Raw genomic sequence first — 20,814 nt, 5'->3', positions numbered from 1 at the left:
AGAGCCACACACACCATTCCATTGTTGAAGATGTTATGACTGTTGTGTTTCTTTATAGTTTTGAGTAAAACAGATTATTGCTGTGTATTTTGAAAAGTGGAGTACATAGTGTATCTTGATACCTCTCTCCTTAAGGCTTATTTTCCACTGTTTGTAACATTTAATAGACTTGGGATAGATATTCTAGAATCATTGGTTGGAGTCTATAAATTAAAGTCATGCTTTGCATCAGCTGCAGTTGAAAATGTTGTCGCATTACTGGGAAGTAGTCCAGCAAAAGTCTTTCTGAGCTCCTTAACCATATGCCATGCAGTGTTGTCGTGCTGTCCGGAACGTGGCATCAAAAGAGGAAATTTCATCATCACCTTTATAGTTTTTGGGATCAGATGGCAGCCTCACTGGCCATCCGTCCTTTCAGCAATGATAGGATCTGAGGGAGAAAGAAATGATAGTTGCATGTAGTACATTTGAATCTGGGCAGACCATTCTTACTGTCTCAACTGATAGATTTCCTGATAATGACAGGCTCTTCATACCATGTCTGAAGTATTCATGTTTTAAGATTTGTCAGTTCAAGGAGGTTGGTACCTCAGGGAAACCTACTGTATGTTGGCATTCACTTGATCACTACTCAGAATGTCATCACCAAAATATCGCCAGCTTTTTGTAATCACGATTAGACTTTGAGAAGGTGGATGTAGCTCTTTTTTATCTGCTACAAAAGCAAATTTCAGATCTTATAAACATGAAAGCTATTCAAGAGGTACCTACACATGAACAAGGTCAAGGTTTTTATTCCAGGCTATTTCTGGTGCCAAGGAAGGGAAAAGATTGGAGACCTATTTTGGATCTTTCCATCCTAAACACATTCCTACTCGTACCAAAATTCAAGATGCTCACTCTACAGCAACTTCTTCCCATGCTGGGCAAGGAGTCTTGGCTGGTAACACTGGACCTCAAGGAGGCATACCTGCATGTCCCAATCAGACAAAATTGCAGAAGATACCTCAGATTTCTTGCAGGTTCAATCCATTATCAATTATCTGCATTGCCCTTTGGCTTAACTACTGCGCCCAGAGTATTCACGAAATGCTTGGCATCAGTAATTGCCTACTGCAGACTTCAAGGGATACAAATATACCCTTATTTGGACGACTGCCTGATCCAAGCGGACAGCAAGCACATCCTTCTGAAACATCTGGCTTATGTAATAATGTTATTAAACTCTCTGGGATACACAGTCAACAAAGAGAAATCAAGGCTAATACTCTCTCGAAATATAATTTTCCTGGGTGCCAATTTGGACACAAACACCCAGATGGCCTACCTCACGCCAGAGAAGCAGGGGCAACTAATTCAATACTTCAAAACACTGGCGAATTGCACCAGGCTGACTGCAAGGAAAATCCTGCAGGCTCTGGGATTCATGGCATCTTGCATCTTGCTAATCCCATGTGCAAAGCTGCATATGAGAAAACTACAATGGTACCTAAAAAACATATGGTCTCAACACAGCCACAGTTTGGAAACAATAATACCACTACTTCCATGTCTGCAAAAGGAATTTCTGTGGTGGGCTCAAGCATGTCAAGCAAACACAGGTCTTCCATTCAGCAAGCCTCAAGCAAATCAAGTCATCACAACAGACGCCTCGGACTATGCCTGGGGGGCGCACATGACAGACCGGTGCATTCAGGGCAAATGGTCCCAAAAGAAAAGCACCTTCACATCAATCAAAAAGAAATGCTAGCAGTAATAAATGCTATTATAGCTTTCAAGGACCTTCTACAACCAGGTCAACTATTGATAAGAACGGACAACACCACAGTTATGTGGTACATAAACAAGCAGGGAGGAACACATTCCAATCCCCTATGCAGACTGGCCATATCACTTTGGAACATGGCCATGGACTTACAAATGGAACTACAAGCACAGTACTTGCCAGGCAAGGAAAACACGCTGGCAGACAACCTAAGCAGGAATATGACAGATCCACACGAATGGATGTTGCATCCAAAAGTTTTTACAGAAATAATCCAAGAATGGGGAAGGCCAGACATAGATCTCTTTGCCTCCCACAAAAATTATCAATTGACAAAATTCTGCTCGAAGACCTTCCACCCAAAGACCTGGAGAGTGGACGCTCTCTCTTTCAGCTGGACATCAATGACGGTTTATGCCTTCCCGCCTCTTCCTCTGCTGACCAAGGTCCTATTGAAGACCAAAGCAGACAGACCAAAGATGATCCTCATTGCTCTGGACTGGCCAAGGCAACACTGGTACCCACTCCTGAGGAGCCTGACTCATTCCCCTCCATGGACCCTGCCTCTAATGCCTCTTCTTCTGACTCAGCACAGCTTCAAAACTCTTCACAGTCAGCTAAAAACACTCAATCTAGCCGCATGGAAGATTCCTTAGCATCACAGCAGGCCCTACTCTCCAAGGAGGTGCAGGATGTCATTTTGGAGGCCAGAAGGCCATCAACTAGAAAAGCTTACTCCGCAAAATGGAAACGTTTTTGTGTCTGGAATGAGAAAAAGGGCCAGAACCCTGGAAAACTGAATTTACCTCAAATACTACAATATTTGGCTGAACTATTAAGCAGTGGACATTCGTTCTCCTCCATCAAAATCCATGCCTCAGCCATTTCTGCAGAATACAACACTGATCCTCCTTTATTCTCTCACCCTCTTTTAAGACAGTTCCTCAGAGGGCTAAGAATTTAAGACCTCCAAGGAAACAACCAATACCTGCTTGGGATCTAAATTTCATTCTGGAAAAACTGACTTTGCCTCCTTTTGAGCCAGCTGCTTCATCAGATTTGCAATATTTGTCCTGGAAAACAGCTTTCCTTCTGGCTATCACTTCAGCTCGTAGAGTTTCAGAACTACAGGCCCTCATGGCTGTCCAGCCTTTTATCATCTTCAAGCAGGACAGAGTTTCATTACGAACCAACCCTTCCTTTATGCCTAAAGTGGAATCCAGGGTAGCTTTAAATCAGGCCATACATTTTACCTACTTTTTATCCCAATCCTCAAAACAAAGGGGAGAGATTACTACATTCCTTGGACATCCACAGGCAACTGCGTTATTATTTGGACAGAACAAAGCCTTTCAGAAAATCAGAACAGCTCTTTGTGGCCTATGTGGTAGGAGCTCCAGGAAAGCCAATTTCCAAGCAGACAGTCTTGAAATGGATAGCCCACTGCATACGCTTTTGCTATTCCTTTCATGGCAGAACTGTTCCTACAGGCATTAGAACTCACTCCACCAGGGCCACAGCCACCACTGCAGCCTTCCTCAGAGGTGTTCCTACCAAGGATATCTTGGAAGCAGCCACTTGGAGTTCTGTGCATACCTTCTCCAAACACTACAACCTACCATTATACTCCAAATCTAGAGCAGGCTTTGCCACTGCAGTCTTGCAGGGCATTTTGGCTCCTCCTAGTTCCACCTAGTGCCTACCACCCCTTTCTTAGTTTTGGGATTCTACCCATCTGTTATGACTGCAGCTGTATGCACGATGAACATAGTACAGTTTTGTACCTACCATAAATGTAGATGTTCGAGTGCTAATACAGCTGCAGTCCAGGTTTCCCTCCCTCCTTCCCCTCTAGGGGTATTCTTTTATGGTGTAATGGCTTGCAACTACTGTTTTTTGATTATATTGCATTGCATTCCTTCATAATTTTATGTATTGCCTTCCTTCTGGGGGCACCTGACATCTGGGGCAAGAAAAACTGAAGAACATGGCGTCGGCTGGTTCTTTTATACCCCTGTCGCACTGACGTCAGGGAAGAAGCGACGACAACCGACGCCGGACCTAGACTTTGGAATTCGGCCGACCGAGGACCCGCCTGACGGCAGGAGAACCCATCTGTTATGACTGCAGCTGTATTAGCACTCGAACATCTACATTTATGGTAGGTACAAAACTGTACTTTCTCCCCTGCCAGCAGGCAGTCCTCGGTCGGCCAGAATCCCAAAGTCTGGGTCCGGCGTCGGCTGTTCAGCCATGCTCCCTGACGTCAGAGCGCCAGGAGTATAAAGCTGACAGCCGACGCCATGTTCTCCAGTCTTTCTTGCCGTGCGGTGATAGCAGTTCGCATTTGCCGGTCGACTGATTCCTGACAATTTCTGCTAAACGCACTTCAGTCCGAAGACTTTCTTCTCCCACTCAAAGCTAAGTACCCCGTTGGGGAAACTTTTTTCTTGCTCCAGTCCGATGTCAGAAAAAGTTAATAATTGTATTTCATGTGGGAAGCAAATACCTCATAAGGATTTTCATTCTTACTGTATTCCTTGCTTAGGCCCTGACCACGACGTAGCTAGTTGTCGGTTTTGTGCTAGATTCAATCAATGTACGATTAAACGAAGGTACGATTTTGCATTTCTTTACTTCGGTAGGTGCAATTACAAAATATCATCGGATTCGGTTCTGGCTACCGGAGTTCACAAATGACGCAAGGATAAAGACAGGCCTCCGAGGTCCAAATCGGATGATATTGTACAAGCAGAGCCAGCTTCAGGTTCAGCCGTCGTCAGTGAGGCGCTTTTGCAGCTCCTGTCGTCGGCCATTTCGGAACCGATGGCCGAAACGGACTCCCACGAGGAGCCAACTAGGCCTTTGAATATTTCTATTGTAGGACCTTTGGACAATGCTCCTTCGGATGGGTCCGGAGCCGCTGTGCAGGTACCGGCTTCCGAAGGGGTTTTCAGGCCTACTCAGCTTCTAATAAAGGCAAAGCCAAAGACAAAGGCAAAGACTCCTTCAAAATCAAAGACTACAGCTCAGGCCTCTTCTGATCCGGCACCCAAGTCTCAGAAGCAGTTACTTAAGATGGCGGAGAACTTACTTACTATGATTAGGGGTTCACATCCCGCTCCAGATAAAAGGCCAAGGCAGGAAGTGTATTATGACTCCTCTGATCAGGCTTCTGTTTCTTCAGTTTCTTCTTCTGACCAGGAATATTCTTTCCCTCCTTATGAGGATTCCGATGCTGAGGAATCCATTCCTTCAGCTTCTCCCCCTGAGGATTTCTCTTTTGGGGAAACTTTACATGAAATGAGGGAACATTTTCACTGGGAAGGACAGGAGTACTCAGAATCTAAGAAAAGACTTAGGGATTTTCTTCTTCCCCAACATAGACCCCTGGCTATCCCTCCTGTTTTGGATATTGTGGATGATGCTTTTTCGGAGGCTAACTTAACTCCGGACTCTTTTCCTCCAGCTCCTGCTAAGCCAGACAGATATTATAGGGTTCCTGATTCCCACCAGTTTTTGTACAAGAATCCTACTGCTGATCCTAAAACCATTTCTCAAGGTCCTAAGGGGGTTAAGGCCGCTACTGCTAAAAATCCCATTCCCACTGAGAAGGACTCCAGATCTTTAGAAAGGTTGGGCAAAAAAGTATACACTTCTGCTACTTTATCTATTAGGGCTTTAAACTGTCAATTTCATATGCTGAAATACCAGCAATTTCTTCTGTCTGTTTTGAAACAAAAGCTTACTTCCATTTCTGCTTGTGCAGATGATAAGGAATTACATGAATTAATGCATGCCACTGAACAAGTTGGGAAACATGGTTTACACTGTGGATTTGATGCCTTGGAGGCTTCTTGTAGGGCTGCCACCTCTGGTACAGTCATTAGAAGGCATGCTTGGTTAAAGGAACAAAATTTGCCAGATCAAGTAAAAGCTAAGTTATTGGATGTTCCTGTCGAGCATAATGTTTTGTTTGGACCTAAGGCTGGAGAGGTGATAAAGAAGATTGAGGACAAGGCAAAATCCATGCAAACAGTTAAAGATTTCTTACAAGTTCAGCCACCAAGATTTAGTAGGAATTGGCCTACAAAAAATTGGTCCTTTCCCAATTCAAACAGGCCTCAGAGGGGTAGATACAGACACTCCCGAGGAAGGCCTCAAACGCAAGCCTCTTATAGACCAAGACAGTGGACTGCTTCCACCCCTAGGGGAGGAGAGGACAGGTCACAAGCTCATAGAAAACAGGCTCAATGACTCCCTCTGTTGGGCTGCAGGAACTTCTTGCCTGGAAGCCCCTCTCGGAGGAAAACTTTCTCTTTTTCACCTAAATTGGACTCATATAACCCAAGACAAGTGGGTTCTGGATGTGGTTTCAAGAGGTTACAAATTCCATTTTCATACCCTACCAAGACCATGCGGATGGCCGGATCTTCCAAAACACCAATGGTTAGAGGCCTTAAACCAGGTGGAGGCTCTCTTGGCTATGAAAGCCATAGAACTGGTTCCTCTTTCAGAGATACGCCAAGGTTTTTACTCAAGGCTCTTTTTAGTCCCCAGAAAGCAAAATTTATGGAGACCCATTCTGGATCTGTCAGTCTTGAACACTTTTCTCGAGATACCAAAATTCAAGATGCTTACTCTACAGCAGCTACTTCCAATGCTGACCAAAAATGCATGGATGATAACTTTGGATTTAAAGGAGGCATATTTACACATTCCCATCAAGCAGGAATGCAGAAAATACCTCAGGTTCAGGGCCGGATCGAGGCACTATCAATTCTCTGCGCTGCCCTTTGGATAGTCTACTGCGCCCAGGGTCTTCACCAAATGCCTGGCTCCAGTAGTAGCTTATTGCAGACTCAAGGGAATTCAAATTTACCCTTATCTGGACGATTGTCTAATTCAGGCAGACAGCAAGGATGTCTTACTCCAGCATCTAGAATTTGTTCAGAACTTCTCAAGTTCCTGGGATTCTCTGTAAACATAAAAAAGTCAAATTTGACACCCTCACAACAGATAACTTTCCTGGGTGCTCTTCTAAACACCACAACTCAGATGGTATTTCTGACATCCGAAAAACAATTACAACTGGCTTCAACTTTCAAAACCTTGGCAACTTTAACTCAGCTTTCTGCAAGGAAATTCCTGCAGGCTTTGGGTTACATGGCCTCCTGCATCCTTCTCCTACCATATGCAAGACTACATATGAGGAAAATTCAGTGGTACCTAAAAAGTGTATGGTCTCAGCTTTGCCACAGTTTAGACATACAGGTCACCGTCCTGCCTTGTCTCCAACAGGAATTCCTTTGGTGGTCCAAAGCATGCACTCTAAACATAGGAAAAGCCTTCAGTCTGCCTCCAGCCACAAGGATACTAACCACGGATGCTTCAGATTATGCATGGGGAGCCCATTTTCAGGGCAACTGTCTGCAGGGCCTTTGGACAAAGGATCAGAAACCCCTGCATATCAATTTAAAGGAAATGTTAACCGTACAGAACGCTCTATTGGCTTTCAGGAATCTTCTACAACCAGGACAGCTACTAATACGGACAGACAACACCACAGTTATGTGGTACATAAACAAGCAAGGGGGATCTCATTCCTATCCCCTTTGCAGACTAGCCATGAATCTATGGAACACAGCTTTAGCTTTCAAACTGGAACTTCAAGCTCAGTTTCTACCAGGGAAGCAAAACTTTCTGGCAGACAGTCTGAGCAGAAACCTGTCGGATCCACATGAATGGATGCTGGACACCGAAATATTCAGGATGATTACAGCAGTCTGGGGATGTCCTCACATAGACCTCTTTGCATCCCATCTCAATCATCAACTACAGATTTTTTGCACCAGGACTTTCCACAAACTAGCTTGGAAAGTGGATGCACTATCATTCAGTTGGAGAAACCTCTCGGGGTATGCCTTCCCGCCTCTACCTCTTCTTCCACGGGTGTTATTAAAGATCAAACAGGACAAGCCCAAGATGATAATTTTGCTGGCCCCAAATTGGCCTCGACATTTTTGGTACCCAACTCTGAAAAACCTTTGTCTGGAGCCCCCTTGGGTATTACCTCAGACTCCGAACCTTCTGTCCCAGCACCAGGGTCAGTTTCTGCACTCCCTTGTCAAAACTCTCAGCCTGGCGGCCTGGTTAATCCAGGGTCCTTGATTCATTCTCTCCTACCCAAGCAGGTTATGGATGTCATTTTAGAAGCCAGACGTCCTAGCACTAGAAAATCTTATGCAGGAAAATGGAAAAGATTTTGCACCTGGATGCAGGCTCAGGATTCAGATTCTCTTCTTCCTAACATTACTCTGATTTTACTTTACCTGACAGACCTCTTACATAAGGGTCTTTCTTTCTCTTCCATAAAGATCCATGCTTCTGCTATTTCTGCTCATTATAATACAGACCCTCCTATCTTTTCCCATCAGCCCATGAGAGAGTTTCTCAGAGGAGCTAAGAACTTAAGGCCCCCTAGATCTCCTCCCATTCCTGCTTGGGATCTCAACTATGTTTTGGAAAAACTCACCTTACCTCCTTTTGAGCCTGCTGCCACTTCTGACATCAAGTTTTTATCTTGGAAGACAGCCATTCTGTTAGCTCTGACCTCTGCCAGGAGAGTTTCGGAGTTGCAAGCTCTCATGGCTGTGAACCTTATATTATTTTTCATCAAGACAGGGTGTCTTTAAGGACTAATCCTTCTTTCATGCCTAAGGTGGTTTCCAAAGTGGCTTTGAATCAAACTATTCACTTGTCAACTTTTTTCCCCAGTCCTCAAAATAAGGGGGAAAGGATATTGCATTCCTTGGATGTACACAGACAACTACGTTTTTACCTGGACAGAACCAAGGACATCAGGAAATCAGAGCAATTGTTTGTTTCTTATGCTTCAAGTTCCCAAGGTAAAGCTATTTCAAAACAGACCATTTCTCAATGGATTGCTCATGGAATCAGATTTTGTTATTCACATCATGGAAAGCAAATCCCAGGGAGTATAAGGACTCACTCTACCAGAGCTGCTGCCACTTCAGCTGCCTTCCTCAGAGGTGTTCCTACCAAAGACATTTTGGAAGCTGCAACTTGGAGTTCAGTGCATACTTTTTCCAAGCACTATAATCTACCTCTTTACTCTAAGTCTAGGGCAGGCTTTGCTTCTGCTGTCTTGCAGGGCCTTTTAGCCACCCCCTCTTCTTTATGACCACCTCCCTTTTTATTCTGCTTTGGGATTCAACCCTACAGTCATGACTGCAACAGTGAAACACGATGAACATAGTACAGTTGTGTACACCTACCATAAATGTAGATGTTCGAGTGTCTTCACTGTTGCAGTGTGGGTTTCCCTCCCTCCTGTCCCCTCTTATTTTTTCTTTTGTGTGGTTCCCTTTTTTCACCCTTCTTTTGAGGTGTATTTGCAAAGGGTATGGGATCTTTCTCATTTTGGAGCACCTGACATCTGGGGCAAGAAAAACTGGAGAACATGGCGTCGGCTGTCAGCTTTATACTCCTGGCGCTCTGACGTCAGGGAGCATGGATGAACAGCTGACGCCGGACCCAGACTTTGGGATTCTGGCCAACTGAGGACTGCCTGCTGGCAGGGGAGAACCCCACAGTCATGACTGCAACAGTGAAGACACTCGAACATCTACATTTATGGTATGTGTACACAACTGTACTTTTCCTAGCACAGCTTAGGCCAGTATAGCTTTTTTTTAAAAATTTATCTTACATGTACTACTTAGTGTTAGTTATTGATAGTTATAACTTTAATAGTTTAATATTAGATAGTTCTCTTCTCCCTTTGGCCTTCGTTTTTTTTTATAGGCCTTTACTATTTCCTTTCCCTTCTTTGGTGTGCCTTTATAAAAATATTAGCATAGTTTTATATAGCTTGTAGTGTTGAATAAGCTTCTTTAAACGTTAGACATCGTGTGTGAGTGTATTTAGATAGTTATAGATTACATTTATTCATATACAGCCCATTTGTTGTTAAGGGCTAATTACTGTAGTTAAGTTTGCTAAAGTTTGTGTGTGTGCATTTTGTACAGTTAGATATTTTTGCTACTGTAGGTTTCACTATGACTAACCAGGAGAAAGACAAACATCCTAAGTCTGGCTTTCAGAAATGTCCAAAGTGTGGACAAAAGAGGTCGGTGACAGATAGTCACGTAAATTGTGTTTATTGTCTCAGAACCTTGCACTTGCAAAAGAGCTGCTCCATTTGCCATTCTTTTTCTACCATAGTGTTACATGAAAGAAAACTTAAACTCATTGATAGAGAACTTCTGAAATCTTTCTTTCAGGAAGCTTTGAGCGACCAGGATAAAGCTAGCCAGTCTTCTAAGGCTATTTCATCTGATTTGTCAAAATCCAAGAAACTGTTGACGTAGGCTCCACAGCCCTCGGAGCCGAGTGTCCTGTCTTTTTGGAGCCGGTCCCCAGTCCTGGAACCAGTCTCCAAAGTACTAAAGTCTCCTATTCTCCAGTCGGTACCACCCTCCATACATTCATCTCAGTCCTCGATTAGCCTATCTGATTTGGATGTGGATCGTATGGTGCAGAAGCTGCTACAGGCACTGGCGTTTGCAAAATTTTTATCGGCTCCGACCCAAGTGGTTTTGGAACTGAAGACTGTTATGTCATCGATGACTTTTCCTCCTCCGAGCCATACCGGTCCATCGGAGCTAGAGGAGTTGAACCTCATGATTGTGGAGCCTTCGATTCCGACGCCTGTTCCAGTGCCATTGGTTCCATTTACTCAGACTTCCTTGGCGCCCATCAAGAAGTCAAGGAGCCAACACTCTCCGGTTGGGTCTGTGGAGGATAGTCGGACTGACCTGTCGGTTCCAACTTTGCCTCTCGGGGCCTCTGCTCGGATGAGTTCAGCTCTTACCTCTGGTTCAGAGCCCACTCTTCCGGTCCCGAGGGGATCAGTTGTTTCTTCGGATTCAGCGGTTACTTTTCATCGGAGCAGAGGTGCCTTTGAAGCCATGAGGAGAGTAATGTCCCCCAGGACATCCACAACTTCAGGACCAACTACCTCCTCCCCAAAACCGCCTGTGTCCACTTCTGCCTCACAGATCCCTTTGAAGTGTAGAGATCCTGAGCCTCAAGAAGCCCCACTGGGTGGCCCCTGCTCTTCTGAGACCTCACCAGAAGTTCCCACTAATGAGGTTCCCAGGAAGAGAATTTGCAAGAGGAAGCACCTAGACTCCCTGCAGGAGTCTCTCATGTCTGACACCAACTTAGATGAATCAGAAGGGTCCCGACGGTCCCCCTCTGAAGATATCTCATTTGCAGATATATGAGACTGCCATAAGTAGAGGGGTGGCTGGAAGCCCACCAACCCTACTGAAGATGAGCCGGTTCTCCTGAAGGCTTTCGGGTCTCAACCCTCCACCTCTTGGGTGTCTCTGCCCTTTGATGAGCTCATGGAGCTGGTCTCATGAAGGGCGTGGGAGTCTCCGGACACCATGGAGCATGTCCCTAGGAGGCCCAATAAATTTATTTCTGCCCCCCAAGACAAGTCCTTTCTCACTAAGGGAGTGCCTGTTGATGCCATGATGGTGGCGGCAGCCGCCAAAAAGGAAATGTCAGAAACTTCTTCCTCTATCCATCATCCTAACAGAGACTCTAGGATCATGGATAGATACGGGAAGTGCATGCATAGTTCAGCGACTTTTGCCATGCGTTCGCTGAACTATCTTACATATTTCACAATACTGCAAAGAGACCTCCTAAAAGAGCTTGGAGATGCTCTTCAGGGTACGGTAGCTGAAGGAGCTTCAGTCAAAGTTGCCTACCAGCTTGCTACCCTTAATTCCATAGTGAACTCGTCCATGCGTCTCATCTCATATGCAGCTGATGGAACGAGTAGGGTAGCGGGTACAGGAATTTCTCTCCGTAGACACTCCTGTATGTGCTTATGTTCCTTTGCAGAGCCCTTTAAGTCATCTTTTGTCAACACCCCTTTTGATGGCTCATCCCTTTTTGTGCTCAATAAGGAAACTTTAACCAGGTGTGAGCAGGAAGGAAAGACTCTGTTTGCCATTGGAGTCTGTTTTTACACCCCTACTAGACTCTACCCCAAGGGTCAAAAGGGAGGAAAGATGTGGTTCTGAAAAGCCCAAGGAGCCTTTCTGGACAGGGGTGGTGAACCCCCCTCCAGGGGCAGAGGAGGGGGCAATAATGGAAGACGCCTCCCTCTCGGCAGCGGGGATCCGCAAAACCAGGGCGACAGAGACCAGTTCTTTGGGAAGCCCTGCCAGCACTCCTGAAAGGAGGCCCGACTGCCCTACTCTGGAGGCAGTCGGGGGTCGTTTATCTTTGTATCCAGATGCCTGGTTCAAAGTGCCAAATGACAACTGGGTACAAAGTATAGTTTCCAGAGGATATATTATTCCCTTTGCCATCCCTCCCCCATTGTCAACAAAAATCCTGGACGTTCCACCCAGTTACAGGGAACAAGCAACAGTAGAGGTCCAAACGTTGCTAAGAAAAAGAGTCATCCAACCAGTCCCAGCAGACCAGACAGGATCCGGAACTTACTCAAGATTCTTTTTAGTTCCAAAAAAGACAGGGGACTGGAGATCGATTTTGGACCTCAGCAGACTAAACAGATTTTTCAAAAAAGAGAAGTTCCATATGGTCACGCTTCAGTCAATACTTCCCTTCTTAGGGAAAGACAATTGGATGTGCTCGATAGATCTTCAGGATGCGTACTACCATATAAAAATGGTCAGACCATCCAGGGATCATCTGCGCTTCCATCTGAGAGCCAATCATTACCAGTTTCGAGCCCTGCCCTTTGGTCTCACTACAGCCCCCAGAGTGTTCACCAAATGTATGGCAGTGGTCACGGCTCATCTGAGGCGTTTAGGATTCCAGGTGTTTCTGTACTTGGAAGATTGGCTCCTCACCGCCACCACCAGGCATCAACTAATACAAGCCAGGGACACCACTCTTACTCTTTGCAATCAACTGGGCATTACCATAAATTCAGAAAAATCTGCCTTGTCGCCATCGCAACATATCGTTTTTATCGGAGCAGAATTGGACATCACCACTACCACTTTAAAACTTCCGGCAGAAAGGATATTACTACTTCAGCAAATCCAAAACATCATATCCAGAGACAGGGCTCCAGCATCAGAAGTGCTAAAGTTGTTAGGGATGATGGCAGCTGCAATAATAGCGATATCGTTGGGTCGCATGCACATGCGGATTCTACAATGGCTGCTGTTCACTCAGTGGTCTTATCAAGAGCTCACAGTGTCTCATCTCATTATTGTAACAAACGCATACAAAAAGGATCTTCAGTGGTGGTTGACCTCTCTTCAAGTAATGCTAGGTCGTCCTTTTATCCTACCCTCACCATCGGCCACAGTGACCACGGGCGCCTCCCTGATAGGGGGGGGGCATTTTCAGGGAAGAACAGCCCAAGGCACATGGACCAAACAGGAGACACATCTGCTTATCTGGAGATGAGAGCGGTGTTGTTGGTGTTGCCATACTTTCAGGACTCTCTCCCTCTGGGGACAATTGCGATTCAGATGGACAACATGTCACTGGTCTGGTACTTGAACAAACAGGGCGGAACCACGTCCTAACCCCTTTGTCGAGAGGCCCCAAGAGTATGGCAATAGGCTACATCCACCCAGCGCTTTCTGACAGCAACGCACATCCCGGGGAAATTCAGGCGTGATTGCAGACAAACTCAAAAGGGTGATTTTGTTGCCTCACGAGTGGTCTCTCAAAAAAAGAGAGAACATAGAGGATAGTCCGCTGATGGGGCCAGCCTTGCTGCGATCTTTTTGCTTCCCACATGAGTACAAAATTCAGAAGCTACTTTGCCCTGATTTTCCCCTTGGGAGATTCCCCAAGGGACGCACTCGTACACGATTAGCCTCCGGGTCTCCTCTCTGCATTCCCATCAATTCCTCTGATACCCAAAGTACTTCAGAAAGCAAAAGCCCTAGGAAGGACAATCATTCAAATAGCTCCTCATTGGCCTCGTCAGATTTGGTTCCCCTTCCTTCGACTTCATCTGTTGTTAAAGCCTTGGATTCTGGACCCAGTTTCAGATCTTCTGATGCATTCATCGGGGGCTCTTCATCCCTCCCTTCACTCCCTAAAATTGACAGCTTGGCTGCTCCAGGTCCCAACATAGCCAGGTTTCATAACCTCTCAAATGAAATACAGCATATTTTAATATCGTCTTATAAATTCTCTACTAGAAAGTTGTACCTTAGCAAATATATGGGCTTCTCAGAATAACATTGATCCCTACCAAGCCCCCATTTCCTCTGTATTAGAAATTTTGACTATGCCTTTCAACAAATGAGTGGCTGCAGCTACAGTTCGGGTACAGCTTGCAGCCATCTCTAATTTTCATCTTGGCTTTGAAGGATTGAACATGTCACACAAGCTATCCAAAGCCTTTCTCAAAGGGACCTTCCACCTCAGACCACCAGTGAAATCCCCTTATACCCCATGGAACCTAAATTTTAAGCTTTCACGCATTATTCTCCCACCTTTCGAGCCAGCTTCCTCTTGTGATTTGAAATTTTTGTCTTGGAAGACTATCTTTTTAGTAGCCATCACTTCTGCCCAAAGAGTATCAGAATTACAGGCCTTGTCCATAAAACCTCTGTATTTGTTTTTTTCTTGCTGACAGTGTCACTATGAACAAATCCTCCTTTCTTACCAGTGTTTTTCCCCAAACACACCAACAACTTAGAGTATATGCTGCACAAGCTTGATGTTCATAGACAGCTCAGATTTTACCTGGATAGAACCAAAGATTTCAGCAGATCAGAAGAACTTTTGGTTTCCTTTTCAGATTCTAGGAAAGGTATGTCAGTGGCAAAAACAACACTATCTAAATGGTTATCTGACTGCATCACTTTCACTTACTCAGCTGCCAATTTACCTTTACAACACAAAATTAAGGCACATTCTACCAGAGCAGTGTCCACATCCTCTGCTTTTTCTGCTAAGCTTCCTATAGACAATATTTGTGCAGCAGCTTGCTTGGTCAAGGCCTCGTACCTTTATCACTCATTACAAAGTTGACAGGGCCTTCTTTGGGTCTACTGTCCTGAAAAATATACTCCTGTGAGACACCCAAGAAAGATGGTGCTTGGGATGCTACCCATCTGTAAGAATGAACGACGAGCTAGAACAACTTCACATAAAGAAGTTATGTACTCACCATAACGTTCCATGTGAGTTATTCATCTTGCCTTCATTCTTACTTCCCACCCTTCTACCCCCTCCAGGGTTTTTCAAGGATCGAGATATTAGTTTTATCATGGTTGCTCAGTCTTTCTATGGTTTTTCCCTAAAAAAGTGGTAGAATGGCACATGGTATTGTTAGAGGCAGCAAACAAGATCTCAAGGTGCATCATGGAGTTAGAGACTTGGTCTCGAGCTGTCTGAAGACCTCGAGTTTTGTAGTAGGCTGACTCGGAGCCGAAGATCGGCTCCAAACCCATCTGTAAGAATGAAGGCGAGATGAACAACTGGAATGTTATGGTGAGTACATAACTTTTTTTTTTTGTGTTCTCTGGGATCATTGGAACCATTTCCAGAGCATCAGAAAGGAAATGGGTTCTACTCTAGACTATTTCTGGTTCTCAGAAAATAAGGCTGCTGGCGTCCTATCTTAGACCAGTCCAACTTCAGTCATTTCCCCCATTTACAAAATTTAAAATGTTGACTCTTCAAAAATTATTGTCCATGATAGCCCCACAGGCCTTTATGGGCTGTCTGCATCTAAAAGATGCCTACCTGCACATTCCCATTCAGGAATTGCACAGAATCTTTCTTTGCTTCAGAGTAGGTACCAGTCACTTTCAATTTTCAATACTGCGCTTTGGCTTGTCTACTGCTCCAAGGGTTTTCACCAAGTGCTTAGCCCCTGTAATTGCCTTTTGAAGAACCACAGGGGTCCAAATCTACCCCTACCTGGACGATTGTCTTTAACAGTCACAAATCTATCAAAACTTCACAAGGATCTGAGGTTCACCCAGAACCTCCTGTCCTCCCTGGGCTTCACCATAAATCAGCCTTTCAGCTTGGATAATTCCACAGCATCTCGGACCAAGCCCGTCCTGAGCAAAACAGGTTCAGGACATTCTTAAGGAGGCTAGAAGGTCTAGTACTAGAAAATCACATTAGCTAAATGGAAAATATTTTCCATCTGGTGCGAACAGCAGCAGCACCACAATCCTGATTCAGTGCCACTGCCATTCTGCAGGGCATCCTCTCCTCTCTCTAATCACCTTCCACACTTATTTCAGCTTTGGGAATTTTCCCACAAGTCAGAACTGCAACAGTGAAACAAGAACATAGTACAGTTGTGTATACTTAAAATAGATGCAGATGCTAGTGTGTTCACTGTTGGTCTTCATTCTCTTCCTCCTTCCCCCGTAGCCTATGAGGTAATCTACTTATAACTTCTCTAGCCAAGGGAGTCCCCTTTGGCCTCTCCTTCAGTATAGGTGCTCTTCCTCAGCCCCCCCTACCGCCCATTTTGGTGCTCCTCTCTTTTAGGGGGCAAGAAAAAAACTGATATCATGACATTGGCTGGTTGCCTATATACCATAGCACACTGATGTCTGTTTCTGCATCCACCTGCCTAAGGAAGAGTGGAATTTTTCTCTGGTAGTCATGCCAGCCAAGGGCTTTCATGGCGGGAAATCCCACAAGTCAGGGCTGCAACAGTGAATACACTCAAACATCTATTTTTTTGGTAAGTGTACATAACTGTACTTTCTTGTACCTCGAAAAGATAAGATCCAACTTCCTTCAAGTACTGCGCATGTAAGATGTTTTCTTTAATCTTCAAGAAAACATTCTGCATCCAGCATTAAAGTTACTTCTTACAGCTTGTATGTTGAGAACTTTTGATTCAGGAGGATTGTTTCTACCTGTTTTTTGTGGTTCCTTCAGTTACTGAGAGATCCCTTTACTAGGAAGTCCATTTTGTAGAAATAGAAGTATTTCTTACATTGTTGCAAAGACCATGACCTTGCATGATGTCATGTTCCTGTTCCACAGATTCATGGCTGTTAGTATGAGCTCTTTCTAAGGGTTTGTTTTATTTGCTTAAGACTTGTTGTGAATCCTTGTCAGATCTTTCTTGGGGGTCTGCTTTTGACAGTTTGTCATATGAGTTTTGCATCCTCTGAGGATGACCCTTGCATTCCTTTTGGATTTGAACCCTATTCTCACCACCTTGTTAAAATCTGTCTTTGAACCTGTGTGTGCAGGGCTTTTGACATTTCTAGTGACACCAGTATAGTAAAAATTCCTTTACTGAAAGACAATAAAATTGAAGCGATTTTCGTCAGGTCAAATACCCAACTTCATCAGAATCTCCACACATTTCAAACCAACAGTTACATTTTTATGTATATAGTGATTGTGTTAACAGTTACAACCTGAGAACCTAATAACTTCATTATTCAATCAAGTCCTTAAAGGGCTTACCAAAATGTAAACATGATAACAATGAATACAAAAGAATAAAACTGTCTTAAAAATAAGAATAGTAAGAGAGCATAATAAAAAATGATAAAGAGTAATAAAAAATGTACATTTTTTATTACTCTTTATCATTTTTTATTATGCTCTCTTACTATTCTTATTTTAAGACAGTTTTATTCTTTGTATTCATTGTTATCATGTATTTTGGTGTAAGCCCTTTAAGGACTTGATTGAATAATGAAGTTATTAGGTTCTCAGGTTGTAATTGTTAACACAATCACTATATACATAAAAATGTAACTGTTGGTTTGAAATGTGTGGAGATTCTGATGAAGTTGGGAATTTGACCTGACGAAAAGCGCTTCAATTTTATTGTCTTTCAGTAAAGGAATTTTTACTATACTGGTGTCACTGGTTACGGTCCTTTTTGGTTTAATTGTTGGAGCTTTTGCCGTTCGTGTTTTTCTTTTGACATTTCTGACACGGAAAGCTGTCCTTTTGCTGACTTATCCCATTGGTCAGAACAGCTTTGAAACTTAAGTCTCTTATGTGCTCAGAGCCCTGCAGTATTTTTATAAAGTTATTGGTAGCTATATTCTCTCAATTCTTCCTTCATGTTAAAGATCTGATCAGGCATCACCCTGAGTCATAGGATGCATCTGATGCCTTTTTATGCTAATCCTAGAGCAGCAGGGGAGAAAACGTTGTGCAAGATGAATCCTGGAACACATTTTGCAAACTAATGAAATCGGAAAATCTGAACAACTTTTTTGTCAACAATTTAGCTGATAAGTTGGGCTTCCTTGTAGAGAAGCAAATTATTTCTGGTTGAAGTGCTGTACACATTGAGTTTTATTTATTTACACTTATGGGGAATCCCATTAGAGGGTCACCAGAGCTTACTCTGCTAGAACAGTTGCAGCATGCTCTGCATTTTTACAGAGGTCTAGGTTTTAAAATCATTTGTGAAGCACTTCTTGGTCCATCCTCCTGTTTACTGACATCTACAGTTTAGATGTGCTCTCTAAGCTAGATGCAGTTTTGGTGGAGAATGCTTGTTGGTGTTTTCATCTGACTTTTCCATGCATAGCTTGGTATTCTACACATTCAGCAGATAATTGAAGAGTCCTTGTCTTCACTGTAGTAGCAGTCCATCCTTTGACTTGTGTTTTCCTTTCCTTACAAGAAGTTTTGTTGCTTGTGTGGGTGTATGTGTTCTACATATTTAGTGTTGACGTATGTTTTTGAAACTCTGCTGCGCGGTGGTGATGCTCAGCCTTTTTAAGCTTCTGTTCTGCTAGTACGGTGGATTAGCCTTTTGCTAGCAGAAGATCCTGATTACAGGATATGTTTGGCTGAGTTGTAACTGAACACAGCAGCCTTACTGATTTATTTTAGCTGTGGTACCTAACACTATAAAATATTGTAGATTAGCTTTCTGGCTAGAACAAGTCATGATTCCACAAAAGCAAAACATTGCTGTTCCTTTTACACTGCATATCTGCTGCCACCTATGTGTGAATTAACAGACTGCGTATGTTAGTGGCATTTATGTTGTGTGCATTAAGATCATATATCTCTTCCAGTGAGAGAGGCAGCATCCCTATTTGTCACCATAGGGGTTGGTGATAAGGACTGGTCTTTTACATTTTCTGGTTTGTGGCAGTCTGTTGCTGAGTTTCATAATATTTATGTTTAACTTTTTGTTGAGCTCTTTGTAGATTCAGATTCTGGTGACAGAACCCACTGCTGCTGCTGTGTCCAGCCTTGGTATATTATTTTTGCAGCCAGTCGCAGATCAGGGGATTAATACCTTATCTTATTACTGCTTGTGGAATAATTCCCTGCCAGGCTTGCTGTAGTTAGCAAGTTCTATAACCCATCCAGCACTGTGATGACATGAACATTTCATTCATTCATTTTAAGTTGAGCACCTGGTACCACTCTGCTTTTCTTGCATTATTAATTGCATTGTGCCGTGCTGTTAAACTTGGTGCCATAGTAGAGTGAATTGGTTTTGTGTGGTAAGCACTCAGCTTTGTTTAACTTATATTTGACCATCATGACAGTGTAGTGGATTAGTCTTTTGACATTGAAAGATCCTAATTGCACAAAGAGCATCTTGACTTGCTGGTGCTTTACATCTTTAAGCCTGTGGTCAGCCACTGGGACTGCTTGTTGCTTGTAGAGGATCCCAGTGGAAGGACAACACTTTCTGATGTTTGCATGATTAATGCATTGTGTATCTTAATTGGTGCCATTATTGCAAAAGGTTTAGCTGGATGCGTAGTTGGAGCATGGTGTGCAAAGAAAGTATAATGTTACCTAAGCCCCATTGACTCAAGGGGATAAAGCCCTACCTTCACTCTAGAGTGAATGCTGGAGTGGACGAGGCGTAGAGGGACTGGAGTGAGTGGCCAACACCATCTCACCCATCGTATGTGGGCGTGGCTGCCAAGGCTGCACCAGGGTCCTTGATATCCTCATTGTCACCAGACATGGGTGGGTTTGAGCCTGGCTGAGGCTAATGTAGGTCCACTAAACCCTGTGAAAGAGGAGAGCAGCTGATGCTCAGCTATAGGGAAGTAGGGGAGAGGGGTATTCAAAAGGGGGGGCAGTTATGGTGTCTTCCCCTAGAGATGAGCAATCCTCCGCATACTACCTGAAGCTATAGAACTGGGAAAGATTGACCTATGACGTACTGATAATGGAGCTTATATTGCAGAATCCAAAACTGTTTTTTTTTTTTCATGATGACTGCAGTGGTGGTGCTGCGGTAGCGTTGTCGCCTCACAGTAAGATGTTGTCCTGTTCGATTCTCAGCTAGAGCATCTTCTGTGTGGAGACATGCGTGAATGGGCGTATCTTCGTTGAAGGTTGTGCGTCAGGGCCGGCAACTCGGCACGTAAAAATCTACTGCCAGTCATTAGCGGACCGGAGTTCCGCTGTGGCGACCCCTAACCGGGAAAAGCCGATAGACACACACAGACACACACACACACAAGTGTGGCACAGAACCTGACTTTTGAATCTGGGATTCTCGCTCCCAGACTGAGGGACATGGCCTTGCATGTATTATCCGGCAACCAATCCTAAACCATCTTGTTATACCTCCAAAAACTGTAGTCTAGGAACTCCTCCTGAAGTGAACTCAGCCAGCTAGTTACTGTGAAGACAAGATCACTACATTCATGGTGGTGAACGCTGTACTTTATGGAGACCTCAACTCCACAGAAACATTAGGATTAATGCAGTTTGGAAGAGGACTATAAATATGTTGCAGGTCTGTATCAAAAAGAATATGCACAGAGAAATGAAAGAAAGAGGTATGTATGTCCTTGAGGAAAATAGCGTGTGGGACTTGACAGAGAAAACTTGATTAAAACTGATTTCGGACAACTCCTGTGACATAGAGGGATAAAGCTCTGACTGCAGCCCCAGGTGAACTGGATTTCATTAGTGGTTGAACCTTCTGACAACTTGCATGGAGTCTGAGTAGGCCTGTTGTGGGGGGCTGGGCAGACCTGGGTGCATGCTTCTACGACCCCTCAGAG

At 44.1% G+C, this 20,814-nt stretch overlaps 1 protein-coding gene across 1 annotated transcript in view; it reads left to right on the top strand.

Annotated features, from left to right (window-relative positions):
* KIN (Kin17 DNA and RNA binding protein) overlaps nucleotides 1-20,814 on the top strand; it is a 416,311-nt gene that overhangs the window by 266,042 nt on the left and 129,455 nt on the right. The gene's annotated exons all lie outside the window — the stretch shown is intronic.

The sequence above is a fragment of the Protopterus annectens genome, chromosome 11.part0, assembly GCF_019279795.1.
Source record: "Protopterus annectens isolate FY-2018-M chromosome 11.part0, PAN1.0, whole genome shotgun sequence".
Classification (NCBI taxonomy): domain Eukaryota; kingdom Metazoa; phylum Chordata; order Ceratodontiformes; family Protopteridae; genus Protopterus; species Protopterus annectens.
Note: the sequence above shows the minus strand (reverse complement) of the source record. Positions and strands in the feature narration are given on the sequence as shown.